At 34.2% G+C, this 18,766-nt stretch overlaps 1 pseudogene; it reads right to left on the bottom strand.

The window, feature by feature from the left end:
* Positions 1-6,220: 6,220 nt before the first annotated feature.
* LOC128129222 (50S ribosomal protein L2, chloroplastic-like) lies at positions 6,221-17,572 on the bottom strand (annotated as a pseudogene).
* Between the last annotated feature and the right edge of the window lie 1,194 nt (positions 17,573-18,766).

Raw genomic sequence — 18,766 nt, 5'->3', positions numbered from 1 at the left:
TGGTTAACTAGTAATATTAACGTTGCTTTTCTCCATGTCTCTTCTCCTGTTTCTCCTGTTGCATATTTTTCTTGGGCATCAAGGGATAACCAGGTCAATACCTTACATCCAAAACTACAAATGAGCCCGAATGAGCCAAACTCCACAACTAAGTTCAAGTCGATTATTTGACTGAATTTGACTAACATCAAAACTTGCTCAAGAGATCAAGCTCGACTCTAAAATTTATAGAAACTTTATTTAATAAAACAAGTTAATTTAGTTAAAATTCAACTTGGAATGATTACACATAATTTGCTCGAAAAGTTCAATAAGAACTTAAATCCAGTCTTTATACAGTCGTGCTCGAATTATGATCATATGTTTAAGCTCAAGCATGAACTATATATATAAAGTTTAGCTTAGAGAAGCTTGAGCAATTTCATAAAGTTCCAATCATTTCACATATCAAAAATTATGTTTGTTAAGTTTCGTATGTTTTATATCATTAATGTGTTGATCATTATTTTGCTTAATGATCAGCTGCATATCATATACTTCATGCAACATTTACGTAAAGCACAAACATTCATTCAAGTCATGTTCACTAAAAAGATTACTATAGAGGGTACAAATGTCAAAGCTAAAAAGATTAGTGGCAGGATTTACAAAAGCAAAGAAAACAAACTCTCATCATGCTTTCTGTCCCTGTACTTTTATATAGAAAATGACATATCAAACCCATCTTTTATTACATACCCAACCTCTTCTTTCATGGGTCAAAGTCAAACCCACATTAATATTTGTTTATTGACACATAAATTATCAATTTCAGTACAATAAAACCGTACTTTATGCATCATGACTTGTACTATTTGCGGGGTTTTGAAAAAGATCACCCAAACCATACCATTCTTTCTCTTCAACCCTATTATCATCAATCAGTCTCTCAAAACTCTATAAATACGTGAAGCATCCAATCATGTTCTCATAGTTCAACCCTAAAACCCTCTTCTCTGAGCCACTTTTCTCTTTGGACCCTAGCCATGGCTAACCTGGCTAACCACCAACTTTTGTGTCTCTTGGTCATGTGTGATTTGGTTGTAAGTGACCTTGCTAATTTGATAGAACAAGAAACAAAACTATGAAAAGAGTGTTGGTGTTATCCCTCCTGAGCTTATTCTTCTTATATCTTTTCTTTCTTTTATCCAACTTTGTAGATGATCTTTGCTTTTTCTTGACCTTGCAAGCCCGTCAATATCTTTGACTCTTCCAAGATGCTTGTTGTAAACCATGTGCATAACCTTGTGAAATGGAAGTTCGGTTTTCTTGTTTATACTTTTTAAACTGTTCATCTCTTTCGATATTGACCTTGCTTAAGTACTTCAAGTTATATTAAGTACTCTACAAGTTGTATATGAAGACATGGAAGATCTCTATGAGCAAAGAATAAGGTGTTGAATGTTGTAAAAATAGTAGAGGAAGAGCCTAGATGTATTGTGGTGAAGAAGATTAATTCGACAAATGTTATAGTTAATTTATTTTGTATTGAGAGTGTCAGTAGTCATTTGGGCATTTTTATGTAATTTTATTTGGAATATTCATGTTTTGTTGTTTAATTAGTAATGGTGTGTACCTTATGATTGATGAATACTGAATGCTACATTTGTTTGGCTTACACAATCACTGTTTACTGAAAGACCCACCAAAGGTGTCTTTTTGCATGCTTCTGAAAGTACCCACCCGAAGAGATCAAACATGAAATGTATGCAAACAGTGAAATATACAAAAAGTTAAGATTTATGGAAGATAACTTGATCAAACATTAGTTGTATAAATATACATAAAGAACAAATTCTTGAATCTTTTTAAACCTGTGCCTACTAAAGCCTGTACAGACTTTGAAACAGGACTGATGCATGATGATCTTTACTGGTAATGAACCTCAAATTTTTAATTAATTTCAAATGATGTTTACTATTTTTAAAGTAGACTTTTTAGCTAAGGTTTTAGCAATTCTAATTAATAACGTTTTATTAAAAGGTATGCCAAATTTCATAAAATTAATTATATTGTCGGCACTTTCTGGGATTAATAACTAAAAATTGGAATTGTCCAACTAAAACATACAATTTTGACTTTTTTTTTCTAATGCGGCCATTGTTACCTTTTACATCCGATAAAATTGTTTGCTTTACATCGCGAAAAAAGTGTCAAAAATATAATGGCTACTAATTTTTTTTTTCTTTTTTTGAATGGGTGGTGGTGGTGGTGTTGGTGGTTAAAATGAGTGAATGGAAATATGGCATAACATCCTATCATATTATCTTCGAAACCATATAAATGTTTGTCATATCATTTTTATCACACAATATAAGTATGAGAATTTTAGAGGATGAGTGGTGTTTGTATGACACTATCATAGGCCTGTCGAAAAAACCTGAAACCCGTTCTACCCACCTGACCCGTTTCGAATTCGAGTAGAATGGGTCGGGTAGAATAGATAACGGGTATGAACATTCGGGTAATAGGTTAACCCGATAATAATATAGGTCGGGTTTTAGGTATGAATATTTATTTTCAGGTATACTCGAATACCCGAATTCGTTTTTTAAATAATACCAAATATATAATGCAGTCATGTACGCACACTTCAAATAAAACAAAATCCTTCATTTCCTTCATATGAACGACGGCTTGACAGTCGACGCAAACTTACAAAGGGAATACGACGTTGAAGCTGAAGTCCTGAACCGTTATCACAATTCTCAGTTTCTCACTATCGCACGGAATGGAATTAAAAAAGTACATAACATATTATAATGATTTGTATTGTTATTATATATGTACTTGTTAATTGTATGGAGTATTTTCCTACATGATTCTTTATTAAACCAACCAACATGTAAAAATATAAAAAAGTAAAAAAAAAAAAATTATCAATAAGTGTCATTTAAGAAATTTTTGGGTATACCCGATAATTACCCGACCCGATATCAAACCCGAATACCCGAAACCCGAAAACCCGAATTACAATATAGGTCGGGTATCGGGTATTATTTTCTTAAGGAAATACCTGTTCTACCCGAAACCCGAAAATTTTACCCGTTCAACACCCCTACTAACTAACATGCCATTTTGTCATGTCATGTTTGAGGGGCGGTCTTTGTATCGCATGTCACTTTTTGCTATCCACTCCCCAAACCTAAGTAACATTAGTAGAACAACACTTTTAATGACAGACGAATTACAACATATAACTGTGTGATGACCGACAAAAACATGTCTGTCATAAAAATATGTCATAGTTTGTAAAATATCGAGGATATATGATTGACAAAAATATCCTATCATAAATTTATATCATATTTATGAAAATTCACAGCGTATAAAAATACAATTAATTTAGTGTTGAAATTGGAATAGAAAAGACAAAATTGCAAGAATGGTCCCTGTGGTATGTCCAAAATTGCCACTTTGGGCCAAACAAGTTTGGACTAGCACTAATGGTCCAAAAGTTTCCATTTTGTTGCTATTTTGGTCCATTTTAGGTTGAATTTTTATAAAATGTCGATTTTGCCCTTTTTTATCTGTTTTTTGCTTTTCTTTTTGTTATTTAATTATTTCCCTAACTAAAAAATAAAAATAAAATAAAATAAAAGAATATCTCTCTCTCTCACTCACTCTCACTCTCTCTCTCTCTCATAACATCACCACCCTTACTCCCTCCCCCAAGCATCACTCTCGCCGGAAAATGCTGAAAACCACTGGCAGAAAAGATGAACGCCACCAAGTCGAAGCTCTAGCAGCGAAACCCCAACCCTAAAAGACGAAGCTTGTCGATTCTCAAGAGGCGGCAGATCTAAAACACTCGTTACCCACGAACTCCGGCGGTTCTAGGGCTAATGTTATGTTCATCTCGAAACCGCCATCATCTTCATCGATGTCGATTTCCACCTACCCACAATGTCGTCATCTTCATCGGTTTGGATTTCAACCTAAAAGGGGAGAAAGGATTTCTCTCCATCTTTGTCAGCAAACCCAAGCTCGCCACCGCCTTCGTTTCTCTCTATCTCTTACGTTTCATCATTAACAGGAGTTCAGATCTTGCTTGTTGGACTTTAGACTTGGTAAGCTCACTTTCGTCAGACTTCAGACCTCGTGCCCCCTGATGAACATGATTTTGGATTGCTTGTTTAGTTTCAACCTAAAAGGGGTGAAAGGATTTCTCACCCAATTTTCAATTTCGATTGTCTGAAACACATTTTTGCCCTTCTGTTGGTTTGATTATAGAGTAGGTAGTCGATTTTTGGTCTTCAAAATAATTATACCACTCTCTTCATCCCTAAATTTCAGATCTTCAGAATAATCAATTTTGGGTTTGGTTAAGTTTGAATGTAGATGAGGTAATCGGATATCAATGCTTAACTGGAAACCTTTTTTTGGATTCAATAGTTTTTTGTGTGTTTGGGTTTAATTTGTAGGTTTTTCTTGAGATAAAATTGCAAGAATGCTTAACTGGATTCATCAGATCTTGAAGACAGAGAAGGAGAGACTTCATGTGTTCAGGTGGCAATTTGTGTATATCTCGGATTCCATTCTAAACTATGAACTCGATATCTTCATGGTTACAAGTTTAGGATTTGGGAAATTTTTATTTTGTATGTGTCTTGTATGTTAGATTTATTGTTTTTGTGTTCATCTGGATAGAGAAGGTGTGTATATCACGAGAGAGAGAGAGAGAGAGAGATTCTCTTTTTTAATTTTCTTTTAATTATAAAACAATTTAAATAAATTAAAAAAAACTAAAAAAGTAAAAACAAAGGGCAAAATGGTCATTACAAAAAAATTTAAAGCAAGTTGGACCAAAATGGCAAGAAAATGAAAACCTTTGGACCATGAGTGCTAATCCAAACATGTTTGGCCCAAAGTGGCAATTTCGACCTAACCATAGGGACCATTCTTACAATTTTGTCAATAGAAAAACATTAAGTATGTAATTAAGTTAAATTAATTTACTTTTAAAGTAAATTACACAATAGTCCTTAAAGTTTGAGACAGTTTACATGCTTCATCTTTGTACATATTGTTTTATTTGGAATTATTTCTTTTGTTTTGTTTCTTCCTATTATATTTTATAACATTTAATGATTAGTAAAAGAAAGTAATATATATATATATATATATATATATATATATATATATATATATATATATATATATATATATATATATATAAAAGTTAGGAATAGTAAACTTCCTAAGTGTTTGGCAAGATTGGTCCCTAAGGTTATGTATGTTTGCTCCTCTTTTTTTTGTCAATTTTTTTGTCACTTTTGGTCCTCCAACTTATGTTGGTTTTAAAAAACTACTTACAATATTGACCCTTCACCTTTATGTTTTTATTCACAAACAACCCTTTCACTTTCGTTTGAATTTTTCATAACCCTCGCCTTTTATTACATATTATTAGTATTAGTCTTTTGGCAGAAATCGACCTTCATTATTATTATTATTGTTAGACAAAATTACATGATTGGTCCTTGTGGTTTACCATATTTAACACATTGACGACAACGATGGAAACCGAAATCACTCTTTTACTCCTAATTCGATTTTTTTTATTAATTTATATTTCTCTTTTTGGTTTTAAATTAATGTTTTATTTATTAGAAAATACCCACCCAATACCATAAAGTCACCCACCAGCTGCCATCACCACCGCAAAAATTACATAAATGGTCCATATGGTTTACCCGTCATCACAAATTCAGTCCCTACTACCTTAAAAGACCAAATTACCCGCACATTAACGGACAAAAAACAACGGTCTATATTTTCCAGATTGGTTTTTCGGCCGCTACCATACATGACAATAAAGTTCAATTTGTGAAACCATTTCTTTATTTTCCTCATTTATTGCAAGAAATAATGATTTAGATTTCTTTACTTATGTAATTAGATGACATTGTTTATCTTCCTTTACTAGATTATCTCAATGCAATTCAACATGCTACTTTACTTTAGAAAGCAATACATTCCGACCCTGGTAACACCGGGGAATCTTTTCTAGTTTTGAATTAAAAATTTACTTTGAACTCTAAATTATTATTTTGCCTATATTCTCTTTTTAATCTATTTTATCAATTGGCTTTTATTTATATATTTAAAAAAGAGTTGGGTCCACATCCTACACCGCACACTCCATCCATTTTATATGTACGTGATATCCAACCCTAAATCACCATAGATGCCAGAAACCTCCCGACCGCCGACGACCGGCCCTTGAAAGTCCAACCGCCACCACCACGTTACTCCGCCTCTTTCTCCACCATTCACTACCGTCGGTCCCTGAAAGTCCAACAACCATCGTCACTACTTCAGTCATAGCCTGCCCTCACCAGATCGGGAAGCAATTCATCACCATTTCGGTCATTATTTACCGATCGCCAACATGCCACTGTTGCCACCGGTCACGCCATCACCTTCGTTGCTTTTACATCGATTCGTGTTGTGACCTCATTACCTTATATTCACTTATTTTACTTCTTTTCCTCCACTGTGACTAGTTGGATCGTATCCTTCTGTTCTAAATCTAGGTTTTTGAAGGTCGGACAGATCCTAATCAAACATGGCACAAGGTATTCTCTCATGCTCTCCCCTCTCTCTTTCTCTCTAACATTTATTTATTTGCTTTTTTTATTAGGTACAATTTGAGTACTTATGTTCAATTGATAAATTTGTGAATCAAGACTAGTTTTCAATCTCACGCTTTATCAATTTTAGATTTAAGATGATATGAATGTTGAGTTGTTACTAATTGTTTTACTAAGTGGTGTTTGTGAAGATTTTTGAATGTGGATCTAATGAATCTAGTAGTGTCTCAGTTTGTGATGAAGCAAGGAAAACTTTTTCATCTCTGATTACTCAGAAAACTCATATTGATATGAGCAATAGCAGGGCTAGATTAGAGATACTTTTCAATTATATTGAGGTGGATATTAGTTACTCCTAACAAATACTTTGTTTTGGAATATGAAAGTAGTGTTTTTACTTATTAACAATCCTGATTGAAGGAAACATGATATTTCTTATAGATTTTGGGTTTTGAGTAGTGAATTTCAAAAATGAAGATAATCCACATTACATACACAAAAGGAAAAGGTATCATTGTTGGTAGTAATCTTCAATGATTAACCATTTAACTTTGACAATTTCTCTAATTCAAGTTATATGTAATGTTGATATTATCATATAATACTGGTGTATATTTGGAATATTTGTAAATATCAACTTGCACATTTACTAAGACAATACTATGCAATTATGGATTCCGAGCACTAAATTTGTAACACCCAGTTCCCAGGTAAATTCCTTGAATTCTAAATGTTTAATTAAATTGCATTTGTATTTATTATGCTGGGCGTAATTGAGGTACGCAAAGCGTACCTTGGCAAGACTTAGATACGGGGTTTTCCCCATAGTACATAGTACGTACTCGAGCCAAGGGTAAACCCTAAATTTTAGGGTTTGGACCCTATTTAAGCACCTTATAACCCCAAGGCCTCTTTTATTATCAACTTCCTTTGTCCCAAAGCAGCTTCCACGAAACTCCGGCCCATTTTTAGAGAGTATTGAGCCTTGTGTGTGTTTTGGTGTGTTTTTGGTTCATCTTGAAGGAAGAAGAACCCTTTGGAGAAGAACTTGTTCGTTTGAAGCTTGTGGATCTAGAATTTACTCACCTTGATCATCCTATTGGAGGTATAAAGTCTCAACCTTGTTGATTCATCTCTTAGATCTTGTTAGTTTAGGGTTTTTGGCATATTTTGGTCCCTTAAGTTGATTCATGTGAGTATAAGCTACTCCAGAAGCTTATAATTATAGATCTTGAAGTTTTTTAGGTCCCTAATGCATACAAATAGCATCTTAATGGATTTAGCTCAACCATGCAAGAGTTGATGTTCATATTATTGAGTTAGAATGTTAAAATAGGTGTTGGACCTCTTTGATCCATGCAAAGGCATCAAGTTGATGACTTTATCATTTAAGACGTTTCCTAATAGCAAGATCTGTAACTTGGACGTTTGGACTTAAGGCATTAAGTGCTTAATGTGAATTTTTAGCCATCAGGGGAGTATGTAGGGCGTACATATGAGTACGCCGAGCATACTGGGTTCAGTCCCCATTTTTCCTTGTTGTTAGAACTTGTATGTTGGGCTTTAGAGGGTGGTATGCCTAACGTACTCACCAAAGGACCTTGGATCATTATTTTGGGCCTTGGGGTTAGTTTGGGTCATTTTGGGCCTTAGGGTTGATTTAGGCCATTATGGGTCATGGTTTGTTGGGCCTAGGTAAGAAGGGTAAAAGGGTCTTTTACCCTTTGTGAGAGGGATTATGATTTGGGATTATAGTTGTGGTTTATTACCCTAAATAGTGACTAGTGTTGGTTTGAATGTGTTTAGTGCGAGGATCCGTTGTAGTAGTAGCTTGCATGTGATTGCTTATCATCAGATTAAGGTGAGCCTTCTCATAGTGTTTGGGGGGTTAAAGGCACCAATGTCGAACCATTGATTTATCGTTTACAGGATGCTATTTGTTTATGTGACTCTGCCATGTATTGTATGTGTTTGTATACATATCATGTGGGGCCTGATGCCAGACGAAGCCTGGCGAATTTGCTGCACAGGGACCATGGCAAGATATTGACAGATCTGTATCGGGCGGGGCTCGATGAATGTCGGGAGAGGCTCATTATATGTATGGTATGTGGTATTTTGGGGAAATCACTAAGCTTTGTGCTTACGGTTTAAGTTTATGTTTCAGGTACTTCTAGTTCGAGGGGGAAGGTCCTGGCCTGATCTCAGCGCATCCACCCGTGTTTCCGTAATTTTTATGATTTTGAGATTTGTACTCTAATAACTATTTTCAAATTGGCATACTTCGATGGTTTGATTTGATGATTTGATGGATGTTTGGTTGAATAAAAAATGGAATTTATACTTAATATTTTGGATATTACAAAATTATTTGGGTTATTATCATCATACTTCAATTATGGAAAAATTTGATAATTCCTTTAATAATTATCAAACACGTGGGAAGTTATGATCATGCTTTTCGACTGCAATTCCCTTGGTAGATTAAATAGAGAGACAAGTATATACAAGCATAGTATAATTTGGGAAAAGTATATGAGTATGTATAATCAAGTTTCCAGAAATCATTTTCCATTAATAAACTTATCCACATGATATGTGATTTGTTTAGACATGAGAATATTTTCATGTCTTTTGAACATAGTGTGATTTATGTACTTTTATTAATATTTTATTATTTGTTAATTATATTGAAGTTCTCATATCTTTTTATTTCCAGTACTCTTTTAACCAAGCCTTACGAAGACATGATTTGAGGGAAATCATTTTTATATGCAAGTTTTTTATTCTTTTACAAAGTCTTACATATAAATTGAGTATTTTTTTTAGCATTATATAATAGTTAACACTTTACATGATATCAAACAGACGCAAAAGCAAAATTTTCTTATGGTTTTGACATTAATACTTTTGGTGGAGTTCATGAACGAAAATGTATGCATAGTGTATGAAGTACATTCTATCCATGATTTTGCTAAAATTTCTTAATTTTCCATTTGTGGTTTGTTGTTTACAGCTGTGACATAGGAGCAACATCAAAACCTGCTTATGTATCAATTGATATTTTATCTAAAACCCTTGAAGGAATGTTTATTTACCATGGTAGTCCTCATAAAGGTAATTATATATTTTTATTTTTTTAAATGTTGGTGTTGGTTTCAACTGTAAGAAAATTATATGTTGATGCTATTGATGGGCTCGCTTTAGGTGAAGGATTGGAAGTTGCTATGGTATGTTTTACTATTTTGGATGTTTTTAATTTTTATTAAAGATTTCTTTGTGAAGTTTTCTTGATTTAATTTTCAAGCTTGACATGCTAGAATTGCTATTTCTATTGCTCAGTTAGGTTTTCCAAAATTATAGCTCAATGTTATTTTGGATTTGAAGGTATTAACTTTTTATTATAAATCTAACACTCGTTTCTTGGATTGGGTCGGTTTAGGGTATTGAGGATTCAAAAACTTGGTTTTAGGGGAAAACCGAGTGTCACAACGTAACCATGGAGTGGTCACGACGTAACAAGCTGAGTTGAAGAATACACGCATTAGAAGAGTGGTCACGTCGTGATACATAGCTGGTCACGACATGAAAAGAGCTGCAACCTAAGCCCATGATCGTTTAGGGTTTGATTCATATTTAAGCACCCTAAAATTGAATTTAGGGTTCATTTCTCAGCATCCATCTCCCTTAAACCCTAGAAACCCTAACCCGAGTTCATCTTGGTGGTTTTGGCTCATTTTAGTTGTTTTGGTGCTCCTTATTGAAGAAGATGGTCCCTTTGGTGCATTGTTTCAGCAATCAACCTTCTTCATCACCACCTTGTATTGTTTTTGTACTTTTGTAAGTCGTAAAGCTCTTTATTTTCTCTCTTAAGCATGCTAGATCTAAGTTTTAAGCACTTTTATTCATGTTTGGGTTGGGTAGCATGCATGGGATCCATAAAGTTAGCAACTTTATGGATCATTGAGGTCTTTTATTTAGTATATATCTCAGATATGAGGATTTGTGGTGGTTTGGACTCCAAGCATGAGTCTTGGTCTCATTTTCCTTTGTCTTAACCTAATTAGTGTTCAAGTCATGCATTGGACATGCATGACTAAAAAGGTGCAATTTTTATGGTCCTTTAGGTTGGGGAAAGCCTTTTGGAAGGTTGGAAGGTTTGGCTTAAAGGATTAAGGACTCAAACCACTAGGATCTTGTTTTAGACAGTGGTCACGTCGTGACCAGGAGAGTGTCACGATGTAACGATGGGAGGTCCCTTGACTAATTTGTCTGGATGTGATCACAACGTGACAATGGAAGGCTCACATTGTGATGCCAGTTGTTAGGGTTTTCTATGACTGAGTTCGTTGAGATGGAGCGAGGTCGAGTTGGAATCAAGTTGAGTGCATTCTCACGACATGACCAAGGACTGGTCACGGCGTGAGAACCAACTGTTAGTACTATTGGCTGGTGACTTTGACTTTAACCATTGACTTTCAGCATGGGTTGACTTTTGGTTAATTAAGGGTTTTGGATTGTATATTGACAGAGTACTCCTTATTGTTGTTAGGTGTCATGTAGGGTCAGTCTTTATTGGGTGTGAGTTGTGGATTTAGCTACTACTTGCGAGGTGAGTCTTCTTACTATACTTGCCTGTGTGGTAGTATATGTTGACTGTCCGGGTCTTATCTGTTGATTACTTTTATATGTGAATTGAGTTGTTGATAATTCCTAGACTATTTTGAGTCTATAGGACTGCAGATAGTCCCCATGGTGGAATCACCTTATGGACTGTTTTGAGCATTGGAACAAACCCGCGCTTGCTGGAATCACCTTATGGAATATGATATAAAAGGGTGATCGCAAGACGATAATATCATATAGTCTTAAAACCTAGATATATGGTTTGTTATTTGTTAATTGGTTGTACATTGATAATGCGAAAACGCATCAGTAACTCGGTGTTATAAAACGCATTGTTGTGTATAGTTGATTAATGAATAAGTAAATGCATATAAGTCGAAGTTTATCTGTTACTTTTATCCCAAGAGGGTAAAAGCGATATCTCGGCCGCTCGATGATTTGATTTGACTTATGTGCCGGGCCCGGTCAGAACTGAATTGATGTGTTCGATTAAGTTCTATGTCAAATAAATTGGAGATCGAGAAACCAAATGCTAGACTAATTATTCCATAGAATTGTCAGCATGATATCTAACAGAGGACTGTACGATCCCTTATCTAAAGGACAAGATTGATTAGATCAGAGTTTGACAGCATCTTTGAGAGCTACGATTGCAAATCGAATTGTACTTGTGCATATAGTTACTAGACTTATCCAAGTGGGAGACTGTTGGAATAGTGTCTAAGGCTGCAACTATATTAGACAAGTATTTGACCCGATTGTGCATGGTCCTTTTGGGTTGCCTTCACCATAGCAACTTGACAGGATGATTTATTATGAGAGAATAAATACTATTAATATATTATAAGAATAATATAAGGAATAATAATATTGTTATTTGATTAATATAAGTCATAAATTAATTAGAATTAATTTGGTGACTTAAAAAGATTAATTAAATAAGAGGGTATAAATTGTCAATTGTTTGATAGTTACACTTTGGGCTGTAAATCCTTCTTGGATAGGGTTGGACGATTTCTAGGGCTTGGGATAAGCCATAAATCGTCCAGAGGCTTATCATGGAAAGGATTTGGATTGCTTTGAGAAAAGATTATCCAACTAGGGTTTAAGGGTGAAACCCTAGGAGCCTTACAAGTATAAATAGACCATTAGGGCAAGGGAAATCGACACCTCTGCTAAAGCAAAGAAACCCTGGCCAATTTCTATTCCCTCTCCTCTTTCTCAAATCATCCTCTTGCTAGTTGGTGTTTGTAAGCCATTAGAGGAGTGCCATTTGTGACTCTAAAGCTCCAAGAACAAGAAGATCAAACAAGTGTTTTAAGATAAGCTTCTAACTCTGATTTTGTATTGTTCTTATACTTTATTAGCCATTAGAAGTCTTGGATTCAATGCATGTTTAATTAGAGAAACCTAGATCCAAGCATTAGGGTTTGCATGTGCACATAGGAATGTTCATATGGCCAAAACCCATCACATTCCTCACTTGTCTGACTGTTGCTGAGCAGTTTTTGAATATCAAACGGACCTCCCCAAAAGGTAATTTTAATGTGTCCGATTTCCCTTCTTTTGCAATCAGTTTCGCTACAACACCCGCTGCTCTAGCTAACTGTCCACCCTTTCCAAGTGTGATTTCTATGTTATGTATGGTCGTGCCTAAGGGAATATCGGTTGAAGTAGATTCTTCTTTTTCATCAATCAAAACCCCTTTCCAAACTGTACAAGCTTCTTCCAAAGCATACGGCTTTCTGGATCTAGATGGTGATATCTATATAGATGGATATTATATATATATATATATATATATATATATATATATATATATATATATATATATATATATATATATATAAATGGTATAATGAAGTACCACATGGGTGGATATATAGGAATCAAAATCTGCCGAATCGCTCATGTTATGATCTTCTACATCCTAGGTCCTAGGTCTTCCCGTTCCATCATTTGGCTTATGTTCTTCATGTAGCATTCAGACCGGATGACTCTATTAAATTACGTTGATACCTCCACATGTGAAAACTCGAAATTTTCATTCGGTCAAACCCTAAAAGTCAATCACTTCGATTTATAGGTCAATTACATTATTACTTATTTTTAGCAAATTTAAAGTTCGTTTGATTATTTTACTATTATTCTTTAAACGAACGGGTGAAAGAAAGTGTCGTCTCGGGTTTTGAAATTTAAAAACCGCAGACTAAACTTTTATGTTTGGGTCGAAAAATCATCCAAAAACCGTGAACTCATGCATAAGCATGAGTTTACTCCTCAAATTAGTCACTTTTCATTTCTTCACCCTAAAAGAGTAAACTCAAAAACCCTCTCAAGTATCATCCAAGTTTTGTTCAATATCTTCAATCTAGTAAGTGTTTCTAGCCCTTTCAAGTTAGTATATCACTTAATCTATTGATTGTACATCCTTTAATCCGTCCATTTTTGTGTTTTGATTAGTTTTCCAAAAACACCAAGAACACACACTAAGTGTTCTTGGACTTTTAGCTCAATTCAAGTTCCCTTATAGTAAGTACTTCCATCCTTGAGTCTTATTAAGCTTGTATTACATGTTAGCATCAAAGAAAAGTCCCAAGAACACCAAGATAAAGGTGTTCACGGTTTTGGGAGGTCCCAAAACCGTAAACACCAAGATTAAGTGCAAAGTGGTGCCTTAGGGTGCCTAGATGCTTCACCATGCCTTAGGGACTTGTCTAGATTCATCCTTGATGAGTTTATCACACAAAAAGCACCAAAGCCTTACATTTTTATGTGTTTACGGTTTGGGGATCTCCCAAAACCGTAAACACCCCAAAAGGTGTATAAAAGTCCCATAAAAGTCCCATGGTTGTTCCTTATGTCTAAATCTAACCTAGACTATTGCCATGATTGAGCTAAGGACTTGAAAACCCCCCAAATACCAAACTTATGGGTTTAAGGTAGTATACTCATGAGTTTAAGGTAGTAAACTCATGAGTTTAAGGTAGTAAACTCATGAGTTTAAGGTAGTAAACTCATGGAGAAATGGTCCTTAGATCGTAAACTCCATTTAGGAGTGTTTTGATGCCACACAACACTTCCTAAGACTTAAACATGAAGTAGGAATGTTTGGAATAGCTTAGAAGATTTCAAAACAACAAATGGTCAAAAGGTTAGGAGTTTACGACCGTAAACTCAAGAGTTTACGACCGTAAACTCAAGGGGTGTTGGTCTTTAGGGAGTAAACTCATTTTAGGAGTGTTCCTTGAACCCCAAACACACTAGCCTTTCCCTACAACACTTAGATGCATTCCTTAGCACTTATAACACTTATACAAAGTGTTTGTCATGTCCTAGAGTGTCTTGACTTGTTTATTAGTTGTTTAAAGACTAATTATTTATATACATATGTCCTCATATGTAATTAGGATCTTTGTGCGTGTCTAAGTCTTCACTTGACACCAAGCACTTATCCGACACTTCCTTCCGATCCACTCGCAACAGGTGAGTTCATACCCCTTAATCAATGTTTTAAATGTTTTTAAATGTTTTATGGGGGGGGGGATACAAGTAGAATCATGCTAGTTATTATATCAATAATATGTGATTAATAAGTGGCATTCAAATGATTTACTACTCATTAACTGTTTTACCAAACAGTTTTCTTCACATGATTTTCATAAACGTTTTAGATGTTTAAAACTCCTTATTAAACTGTTCATTTTACACTGTATGTTTCATTTCAAACTCATTTACAATTATGTTTCCACCAAATGTTTATTTATACTTAAACTGTTTTATCAAACACATGCTTTCAACCCGTTTTATAGATTGGCATCAAGTCAATCTTTTCTTAGATAATAATTATGTTCAAAGGTTTTACAAAACTTATTTTATGCTTTTATATTATCAATTGCATGCCTATATATGTATAGTTATATAAGAAATGTTTAAAAGACTTAGGAAGGCTATCCACCCTATTTGTGGTCTGGTGGGATATCGGGTACCCGTCCGAAGGTCGTTTAAATATTAGTTATATATCATGTGTACATATATAGTCATAAAGGTTCTCCCAGTTCATTCAATATCCTTGGGTAGCAAGGGTATACTTCCATGTTCATACATACCAGTTGTATTACTAGTAAACTACAATAGGCGTAGTTTAGGGTTTTACTAATGCTAATACTAGAACAATAAATCACAAAAAGAGTCAGTTCATACATGAGTCATAATACATAGTGATGAGAAACAAACATTATACATAGTAATGAGAAACAAACATTATACATAGTAATGAGAACCAAACATAATACATAGTAATGAGAAACAAACATTATACATAGTAATGAGAAACAAACATAATACATAGTGATGAGAAACAAACATTATACATAGTAATGAGAAACAAACATAATACATAGTGATGAGAAACAAACATAATATATAGTGATGAGAAACAAACATACAGGCTAGACAGAGAAAGAACACACAATACAACTAGCACATACATTACATATACATTACATTCAGTTATGTGAGCTATTAAACGGGTCATGACACTACTTGCCATGACCGTTTTTGTATCCAGAATCTCCTTAATTGGGGAGCGTATGAGTTTGCGTATAGATCTATACTGGATTGACTATCCTACACCTTGTTGCTCGCTACAGTGGGACTTGCAAGTCTACGGGTGCCAAATGTCATTTCTTACGGCGTCTTACATCGTCGTTTTACTATTGAGTCGGTAGCAGGATACAGGCCGATCACATGTTACTTTAAATTTCATTTAGTTTAAGGTAGTTAGTACATCAGTAGTCACTTATTATAAAACTACAGTACTTTATTATTTCCCCATTACATTCACTTCGTGAACATTCACACGATGCACGGTAATGTAAATACTATATTTTTGGTTAATGATAGTTAGATTTGGGAAAATACACACTCATACAATAGACACAGATAGATACTAGATGCCTTGGTAGAAGGATACTTTTAATAGTAAACATATGGTTTTCTAGGATGTTCAAAACGTTTTCATACTTACATTTCAAATACATACAAATACTTACATTTCAAATACATACAAATACTTACATTTCAAATACATACAAATACTTACATTTCAAATACATACAAATTAAGACGCTAAAATACTTATGATCTCACCAGCTTTAAAGCTGATACTCTCTTTCAAAATAACTTGTATCCTCAGGTCAACAGTAGACAAGTACCGATGCAAGGTTTAGAGAAGATGGAGCTCGTTCAAGACTCATCTTTCATTTTGAATTATACTTTAGTGTTTATCATAATTTGACAGAACACTTGTATTAAAATTATATTATTAATGCAATGGATGATGTTGTTGCTTGTTTACTACTTTTCATTGTTGTGATACTGTACATGACGTCCTTCGCCCCAGAACTTTTCCGCCGTTCATGGTTTTGGGGTGTGACACCACATATTATGGGTAACGTAGGAGACATCTCTATTTTTCCTCGGAGAATCTTTAGAATTACCACTGCTTAGCTTTCAATTCGCCTCTGGCCATTAAATGAAATGTGAATAATCCGTCCTCTTCTCTTTGAAAGAAGGGGCACTTCCGGTTCTGTCGGTGCTTGAAACAATTTTGTCTTCTCCATGTTACTATAACTCTAGATTCAATAATTTTATATGAGGAACTACTGAACTCAATCACTTGCTGCCGTTACTCTTCAGTTTTCTGTTGAGGTCTATCTTGTAGAGGTACTCAAATTGCATCAGTGATCGATTTCTAGGTTTCGTCGTAAACCTAATTGGTTACTTCCAATTACGTAAATCAATAGTTCAAATCGCACTCAAAGGTAGGGCATTTCCTATTTTTATAGGAACTTCTGTACCAGAAACAATGGTATCTCCAATTATAGCCCCCCATGGGATGTAAAATATATCTCTTCTTTCCATCCCTATAGTGTATGAGACAAATGTATGCATTTCGATTCAAGTTGTATTCTATGGTTACGATTCTACCATATATGTCTTTTTCATTCCGTCGAAAATCTATTTTACGGTATAGACGCTTATGACCTCCCCCTCTATGCCCTGCGGTAATGATTCCTCTAGCATTACAACCTTTACCACAATGATACTGTCCATAGATCAAATTATTTCGTGGATTGAATTTCACTTTATTGTCTACGGCTCCATTAAGTGTGCTCGGGGTAGAAGTTTTGTATAAATGTATCGCGATTACCTTGACACCAAAGAAGATTTCTGTAAATCATGGGACAGTCCAAGTTTGCCTAAAGTGTCACTATTACCCCATCAACTATTACCCCATCAACAGGCATGATCATTCTAGTTCTTCACAATAGATCACAAAAATAGATATTATATATAAAGCCTTCTTGATATATTATTGAGATAATGATGGATTTAATGTTCATAAATGATAAAACAAAAAATAAACTGTCTTGTTGAGTCACTTACTTAAGAAACATAAAGATATACTATAAATAATAAGTATTTGTACTAATAGTTATTATTTACCAACTATTAGTAAAAAAAAAATTAAAAGTTTTTTTTTTTTTTTTTTTTTTTTTTTTTTTTTTTTTTTTTTGAGGAGGTGGGTAGGCGGGATTTATTTAATGGACAGTAAAGGCTTTTGAGAAAAATTCATAACTGCCAAAATAAATAAAAGTCTTAAGTCAAAACCCTAATAGCTCTCTTTGAAACAAAAATCCTAGCCACGAAACAAATATTGGTTTTTGATGTATTAAAAATCATTACTGGATTTAAAACAAGCATTGTGTTATCTATAATGCTTAGTTATTTGTAAATTTGTCACTATGCTTTGATTTGTAATATTTGAATCAAAGAATTCATAATTTAGATTAGGTTTTGTAGCTTTTGGAATGTATTTTGCTTGTATTATTAAAAATTATGAACCTTAACCACAAAGCAACCTCTAGCACCAAATGGATCAAAACCCAAAATAGCGAGAATAGCCCAAGTCAGAGTTTTGGCCCCATCTACCTTAGCCCAAGAATTTTTGGCCCAAAAAGGTCTTTTTTACACAAGTCGGTTAAAGATCCCATAAGCGTATTAGCCCAACTCCCACGGGCCCAAGAAAGGCCTTGCCCAAACTACGACATGCTTCTCATCCTCTTAGGCCCAAGAGTTTTCATCGGTTTTGGACCTTTTACATGTTCTTATTCTTCTATAGTTTGTCACTAATAAGACGCGTGTAATACACGGGTTTATTAAAAATAAAAATTTAATATCAATATTTAAACATTAAATTAATATCAATATCAATTTTAGAGCTCTCATTAATTATGACATTTATTACATTATAAATATATCAATTCTTTTTCAAGGAAGCATTTATTTCTCTCAATATTATAACCGAAATAAGTTATGATATGTGAACAAATCAAAAAATTACATGTGAAAATAAATAAATTCTAAAAATCTATTAAAATGTCATGTGTCTAAATCAATGAGGACATGACATTTGACAGAAAATGAGTTTTATTTATTAG

Source organism: Lactuca sativa, chromosome 9 (assembly GCF_002870075.4).
Source record: "Lactuca sativa cultivar Salinas chromosome 9, Lsat_Salinas_v11, whole genome shotgun sequence".
NCBI classification, from domain to species: Eukaryota; Viridiplantae; Streptophyta; class Magnoliopsida; order Asterales; family Asteraceae; genus Lactuca; species Lactuca sativa.
The sequence above is the reverse complement of the archived record's forward strand: the minus strand, read 5'-3'. Positions and strand labels throughout refer to the sequence as shown.